An 8,096-nucleotide genomic window follows, 5' to 3' on the forward strand; every position below is an offset into this window, starting at 1 on the left:
GTTGATATAGATCTACTCAGATTGTCAAGGAATTATTTAACTTAGATTATGAGCAGCTACATTTCCCAGTGCTTCAGTCTGGGACCTCATTTCTAAGTGTGTGAGTTGGTTCTCCTGTTTCCATAATAACCAATTTAACAATCAGCTTGGCAGTCAACTACTTTAGAGTTAGTTTCATTAATGTTAGCTCTCATCTCATTAATACATGAATCGACTGACACTGTGGGACTACTTATTTTTCTATATACTCGTAAAAGGGCTCTGAATTCAAGGTAACAAACCTTCTGGAAGAATTAGCTCAGGCTCTTTTGTTTAAACTCAATCTTGGGGATCCCTGGGTGGCACAGCGGTTTGGCGCCTGCCTTTGGCCCAGGGCGTGATTCTGGAGACCCGGGATCGATTCGCACGTTGCGCTCCCGGTGCATGAAGCCTGCTTCTCCCTCTGCCTGTGTCTCTGCCTCTCTCTCCCTCTCTCTCTCTCTGTGACTATCATAAATAAATAAAAAATTAAAAAAAATAAACTCAACATTTTCCTTGTAGAACCTCAATGTATATTTTAGAATTTTCTTCCAATACTTTAGGACTCACTTAAACTTCTAGTCCTAATAGGACGATTTCCTTTTGTTGCTGCAGGGACCTAGAAATGCAACAAAGTTATGAGCCAGAAGTTTTTCAGTTTTTGAATGTCAGTTAAAACCCAAAAAAGGAAACAATTAAGAAATTCCAGGAAGTAAATTGGAATACAAAGTGGTCTTCATTTCACAGGACTCCCTCTATCGTTAATCCTCATGAGAATGAACACAGAAAGGAAGCTACTCCCTTACTGTATAATGAAAATCGTGATTTTTGGAATGCTTTTTCCAAATCAAAAAGCTCTCGAAACTAGTTCTTTCTCTTTCCTCTTTCCTGGTTTTGAGTTAAAGACCCTTCTTAGTAGATGATCTGGTACATACCAAGCACTGCTGGTTGGCTGCACACACACGTACAACAACATCAACCCAACAAGTAGAACCAAACGTCACTCTACTTTCACGGCCTTTGTCGTTTCTAATGGCTGAGTAATATTCCATTGTAAGCTGTAAGACCACAGCTTCTTTTGTTGTTGTTGTTGTTGTTTTCTCAACTTTACAGAGGTGGTGGGGGGAGTCAGGGAAGGAAGAGGTGTGGACTTGAAGGTTTTTGATTTTTTAATGCAAAATAATTTATTTTGTGTTTGATACCAGATGAGACGATAAGGGTGATGGTGCTCATGCCCATACGCCGGCTCCAGGTGAAGTGCTCTAGGCTTCGGGCTCACTCTGCTACCTAAGAAGGTCTTTCTCAGCTTCAGCTCTACACAATGCTTGTGACTCAGCGCCTTGCGGGTTTGGGCATTATGTAAAGGTTCACAGACTTGCTGAATGGGATGGTGCCCTCGATGCTGGTTTCCACCTGGGGGGACACTTTGCCACCTTCAATCCAGGGGGATTTTGTAATACGGGAATTGGAGTTGTAGGCCGGTAGCAGCCTCACTTCCACCGGGCATGGTTCTGTCCAGGCAGTATGGGAGAGGTACACCTGAGTGATAAGCCAGTGGCGCCCTGGGTGGGCCAGGATTCCGCAAGTCTGCCGGCTTAGGATGAATCATCTGAGCCTGGCCATCTGGATAGAAGACCTGGACCTTCACAGCACTCTCAGGGTCCTGCACATGTTCCAGGGTCACATCGACATCCAGGGCCACAACCAATCCAGACGTAAACCGCAAAGGGTTGTCTGACTCGCCTACTGGCTCAATGATGGTGGCTGAAGTGTGTGGATCTGCTCTGGAAGGGGAAGGTGCAAGGAGGTACTCTGCCTCACCATGGTCTGTCGAATTTTGACCACTTCCACAGGCTTGGATGTCATGAGTCGGGGCATAAGGTCAAGAAGTTTGTCCACAAAGCTGTCCTGTAGGTGGGGGCAAATCAGCAATAAAACACCTCTGAAAAAAGTCCACTTCCTGTAAAAAGTTTTCACACATCCCAAATAAGGGGTCAACTCCTCGAGTAGTCCGTGCTGTTACTGTAAGTTGCAAGGCTTTGGCCTGCAGCCTCATGGGATGTATAATCACCACCTGTTTCTTCTCCACACCACTGTACATGAACTCCATTTTGTAGGTCTCTTCCATGATCTGTTTTGCTGCTGCGGAGGCCAAGTCACTCTGCTTCAAATATAAAGGGGCAGCCACATTGCACAGCTTTCCTTGCAAGGCCTTGATGAGAAGAAGCTGACACCGAAGATAGGTAGCCGAGAAGTCAGCAACTCCTGCTAGTTCAGACTGAAGTTCTCCAAGTCTTTGCAGATCCCGGATGGTGAACTCCAGCAGCTTCTGGGTTCCCTGAGGGGCCCGGTGCTCTGAAGACTGTACACCCTTTCAGGGCTCTGCTGCAGGAACTGATGGGACGGGTCCTCATGGGGCGCAATACCGGGAGAAACGGCCGATGACACTAGTTTTCTACCTGGTAACCTTAAGGCAGGAACAAGATGAGAAAGACTGTCTCAGAGGTAGGCATAATGTCTGAAGGTATGATCTGAGAACAGTGCTGGCATTGTGGGACAGGTTGTAGCAGCATTAAAAATAAGAACCAAAACTGCAATGTAAGCTGGGTCATCCATGTCTGGTTCAGCTGGGTCAAAAAATGGATGGGTGCTCAGGAGCTCTGGCACCAAGGGAAGCACCAGGGTTGGATGCCGACTTCCCAGAAACTTCAAGCACTTCCATATAGAGTCCCTATCAGTAGGGGACTTGGTTAAATTTTTCAGCAGCTCCGCCAGTGCGAGATGAATCCCTTCTTTAGTCGAAACATTAGTACAGCATAAAAGTTCGTGAAGAGCCAGCCTCTCGAATATCTCTGGACGAATCCTCTAACACAGCCAGGACACTGCCAAGCTGATCCTCTCGGAGAGTGATGTTTTTAGAAATTTTTCTCATGCTGTGTATGGACTGTAGACGCACTTCCTCAATTTCATCATTAAACATGTCCACCGGGAAATCAGGGCGGCACTTCTCCGCAAAAGAAGGTGAAGATTGGGCCAGCATGCAGAGAGCCTCCACAGCAGCAATGCGGACCTCATACATCTCATCTTCCAATCCAGGAACAAAGGCTCCACAAGCTCCTGACTCCATCAAGTTCACAGCTCCTGTATCTATTTCTTCTTTGGGAGCATCACCTCCCCACTTTCTGCCACTGGAAAACTCTTCTGACCTGTAAAGTTCCTCGGCACTTTCACGTGTAGTGCGTTTTCTCCTGAGATCTGACATGAGCTTTTTGTTGAGCGTCTGCTCCAAGATATGAAAACTGACTTGTTCCATCGAGCCCAATAGCTTTGCAGCCTGAACTCGAACCACCCAGGAGCCATCACTGACCATGGGACAAATTGCTCCAAATGCATCATCAACTAAGCGAATTTCTTCATTAGAAGAAGGAATGGGGACAGTGCTTTCAGGATAGAGCTGACTGATAGCCCAGATAAGTTGGACTGCAGCACTGCACACTTGTTCACAGTCATCAGACAACAATTTACAGGCCTGATTATAAATTGCTTGGTGTAATTTCAGTCCTCTTTCATGAAGCCTGCAACATGGCTTTTATAGCCGCTCTTCTGACACGTGGGTCTTGGTCACTGAAGTAATCCCCTATAATCTTCTGGACATCTCTGACAGCTAGGCCTTCTCCATCTTTTGTGACACTTGTCTCCAAAGAGCCAAGATTGCCAAGTAATTGCAGGCACTTATTTCTTACACCAGGAGACGTATCAGTGAGGTGCTTGCAGGCTACATCAACTAATCCCATGTGGATAGCTTGATTCTCTGGGAGTTTGGTGCCAATTGCAAGCAAGGTGTCCAACAGTTGAGCAAGGACTTGATGAGACTTTTCATTCTGCAGGATGTTAATGGCATCATCCATAATGCAGTCTGGTGAAAACCCTGCAGGCTTTGATAATAAACCCAACAATGATGCAATTTTCAGTCTCACAGATGGATCATTCTCCTTGTAACAATGTTCCAGGAGAATCCTGACTACTCCTTCCACACTTTCTGCTTCAACAGGCTTTCTGGCAAACTGGAGTAGATACTGCAAAGCATCCACTGGGGAGGGAGCTTTACACCGATCTACGTGGAGTGCTGAGATTTACTTGGTTTTGTCAATTGCAGTTTCTTGGTTGCAATTTCCTCCTGTTGTTGCTGGACCACCTTAGTGAATTCCTCGTACACTCGTTTCTTTAGGTGAGCCGCCATGACTGCCCGCCACACCACAGCTTCCTGATCCATCATATTTCGATGGACACCGAGGCTCCTTCCACAGTTTGCCTATTGTGGACATTGCTGCTAGAAACATTGGGGTGCAGCTGTCCCGGCTATTATGCTGAGTGAAAACAGTCAATCGGAAAGGGACAGACATTATATGGTCTCATTCATTTGGGAAATATAAAAATTAGTGAAAGGGAATAAAGGCAAAGCAGAGAAAATGAGTGAAAGTATCAGTGAGGGTGACAAAACAGGAGACACCTAACTCTGGGAAACAAACAAGGGGTAGTGGAAGGGGAAGTGGGTGGAGGGGGTGGGGTGACTGGGTGATGGGCAATGAGGGGGGCTCTTGGCGGGATGAGCACTGGGTGTTGCGCTATATGTGGACAAACTGAACTCCAATGAAAAATTAAAAATTCAAGAAAAAGAAAACGGGCCCTTTATGTAAAATAAGCAAACATTTAACTGATGTATTCAGTAGGTCCAATAAATGGAAATGTATGACACTGAAAAAAAAAAAAACAAAACACCAGGTAAATCTTCAGGGTTCTAAAGAATGTCATTGTTTTTCAAAAGATATCCGAATGATAGAAACAGGAACACCACAAGTACAGAAGGAAAAGCTGCCGGAGGCACCGATATGAACAATTTCCCTACTACATTAAATGCCGTAGATCATTATGAGAAAGATTTAAATGCATCAGTAAATAAGAATCTTTAAGTCTTGGACACAGTTATTTTTTTAACATAAGCAAATAGGCAATAAGGTATTTCAAATGTGAAAAAGTACCTGTACCCACGGCCACCCTGGAGGAAGAGCACGCCAAGGGGCATGCTATCGGGATCCCCCACATGACGGAGCAGCCACCTGCCTCAGTGGAGCAAACGACTTTGGGCACTGAGCAACATCCTAAATGAAATCAAGAGCCCGCCAGAGCTACTACACTGGGGCGAGCTGAAGCTTATGGGCCTGAGCAGTTCGAGCCGGGCATGGCAGTTGGTGCTGAGTCCTTGGCCCGAGCCGAGATGCTAGCTGCTGAGGCCAAGCCAATTTACATGGCAGTCACACGTCTGATTCACTGCACCGACCTGGAGGAGCCACCTGCACACTTGGCCACCCTGCAAGAAGAGCTCCCCCGGGCACCCACTATCAATGTCCCCGGCATGCCATGCCAAAGGAGTCACCTGCCTCAGTGCAGCAACCAGCTTCGGCCCCCGAGCAACACCATGAACTAAGGCAGCAGCCCACCCCAGCTCTGAAGGTGGGGTCTGATGAAGCTTCTGGGCCTGAGGTGATCGAGCTGGGCAGGGCTGTCAGTGCTGAGTGCTTGGCCAGAGCGCAGATGCCAGCTGCTGAGACCAAGCCAATGCACGAGGTGGTCACACCTCTGATTCACTCTCCCGACAAGGAGGACCCACCTGCAATCTTGGCCACCCTTGTGGTACATCATGTCCCGGCGCATGCTATCAGGGTCCGCCACATGCCGGAGCGGCCACCCAGCTCAGTGCAGCAACTAGTGTCTGCCCTGTGCAATATCCTGAACCACCTCAACAACCGGCCCCAGCTCCTACCTCGGGGCCTGCTAAAGCTTCAGAGCCAGAGGTGATCAAGCTGGTCACGGCTCGAGCCGAGAAGCCAGCTGCTGAGACCAAACCAATGCACGTGGTGGTAACACCTCTGACTCACTGTTCCGACATGCAAGAGCTACCTGTAGCCATGGCCACCCTGGAGGAAGAGCACGCCCAGGTGCATGCTATAGGGTTCCCGTACATGCCCGAGCAGCCACCTGCCTCAGTGGAGTGAACAACTCTGGCCACTGAGCTACATCCTGAACCAAAACAAGAGCCCGCCACAGAGACTACAGTGAGGCCACCTGAAGCTTCTGGAGATGGAATACTTCCAAACTCGTTCTATGAGGCCAGCATCACCTGAAGTCCAGAAGCAGACAAAGACCCCACCCCACCAAAAAGGAGAGTTATAGACCAATGTCCCCGATGAACACGGATGCAAACATCTCAACAAGATACAAGCCAATAGGATCCAACGGTACATTGAGAAGTTACTCACCGTGACCAGGTGGCATTTATCCCCGGGACGCAAGGCTGGTTCAACACTCGGCAAACATCCCGTGTGACTGATCAGATCTGCAAGAGAAAAAACAAGAACCAGATGATCCTCTCAATAGATGCAGAGAAAGCATTTGACAAAATATGGCATCCTCTCCTGATCCAAATGCTTCAGAGTATAGGGATAGAGGGAATGTTCCTCAGCATCTTCAAAGCCATCTACGACAACCTCCTGGCAAATTATCATTCCCAAGGGGCAAACGCTGGGAGCCTTTCCCCGAAAAAGATCAGGAACGAGACAGGGATGTCCACTCTCACCACTGCTATTCAACATAACACTAGACGTCGTAGCTTCAGGAATCAGGCAACGAAAAGAAATAGAAGGCATTCAAATCGGCCTAGAAGAAGTCAAACTCTCCCTTTTCACAGATGACATGATACTGTACACCTAGAAAACCCAAAAGACTCCACCCCAAGACTGCTAGAACTCATACAGCAAATTCGGCAGTGTGGCAGGCTACAAAATCAATGCCCAGAAATCAGTGGCCTTTCTAGACGCTAACGATGAGACTGAAGAAAGAGAAATTAAGGAGTCAACTCCATTTACGATGGCACCCAAAAGCATGCACTACCTAGGAATAAACCTAACCAAAGAGGTAAAGGATCTCTACCCGAAAAACGACAGAACATGTCTGAAAGAGACTGAGCAAGACACAAAGAGATGGCAAACTATTCCATGCTCATGGATACGAAGAATGAATATTGGGAAAACATCAACGTGACCCAGGGCAATTTGCACAATTAACATAATCCCTAACAAAAATACCACGGACTCTCCTCAGAGAGCTGGAACAGATCATCTGAAGATTTCTGTGGAATCGGAAAGGACCCCGAATGGCCACGGGAATAATACCAAGAAAACCACAGCGGGGGGAGCACAATGCCGAATTTCAGGTTGCGCTGCAAAGCTGTGCTCACCAAGACAGTGGGCACAGGCACAAAAACAGACACATCCATCAATGGAACAGAAGAGGAATCCAGAGGAATCCAGAATCAAGTCGATGGTCAAGACCATACATTCGACCAAGCAGGAGAGACCATCCACTGGAAAAAAGACAAGTGTCTTCCATAAATGCCAGGCGAATACTGGACAGTCACATGCAGAGGAGGGAAACTGGACCACTGTCTCACACTGTACACAAAGATAAACTCAGAATGGATGAAAGATGTAAATGTGGGACGAGATTCCATCAAAACCCTGGGGGAGAACACAGGCAACGCCCTACCTGAACTTGGCCACAGCAACTTCTTGCAAGATACACCCATGAAGGCCAGAGAAACAAAAGCAGAGATGAACTATTGGGACTTCACCAGGATGACAAGCTTCCGCACAGCCAAAGAGACACTCAACAAAACCGACAGACAATCTCCAGAATGGGAGAAGCTACTTGCAAATGCCCCGTCAGATAAAGGGCCAGCATCCAAGATCGCTGAAGAACCTCTGCAACTCCACAGCAAAGAGACCAACCATCCAATCTGAAAATGGGCAAAAGACACGAACAGAAAAGTCACGGAGGAAGACCTAGACGTACATGGCCAACAAGCACGCGAGACAATGCTCTGCATCACTGGCCATCAGGGAAATACAGATCAAAACCACAATGAGAAACCACCTCACAGCGGTGAGAACATTAACAAGACAGGAAATACCAAATGTTGGACAGGATGCGCAGAAAGGGGAACGCTTTCAAAATACAAAACT

The 8,096-nt window shown here is 47.4% G+C and overlaps 1 pseudogene; it reads right to left on the bottom strand.

The window, feature by feature from the left end:
- Positions 1–312: 312 nt before the first annotated feature.
- LOC118350882 (integrator complex subunit 4-like) lies at positions 313–4,574 on the bottom strand (annotated as a pseudogene).
- Between the last annotated feature and the right edge of the window lie 3,522 nt (positions 4,575–8,096).

The sequence above is a fragment of the Canis lupus genome, chromosome 16 (genome assembly GCF_003254725.2).
Source record: "Canis lupus dingo isolate Sandy chromosome 16, ASM325472v2, whole genome shotgun sequence".
Classification (NCBI taxonomy): Eukaryota; Metazoa; Chordata; class Mammalia; order Carnivora; family Canidae; genus Canis; species Canis lupus.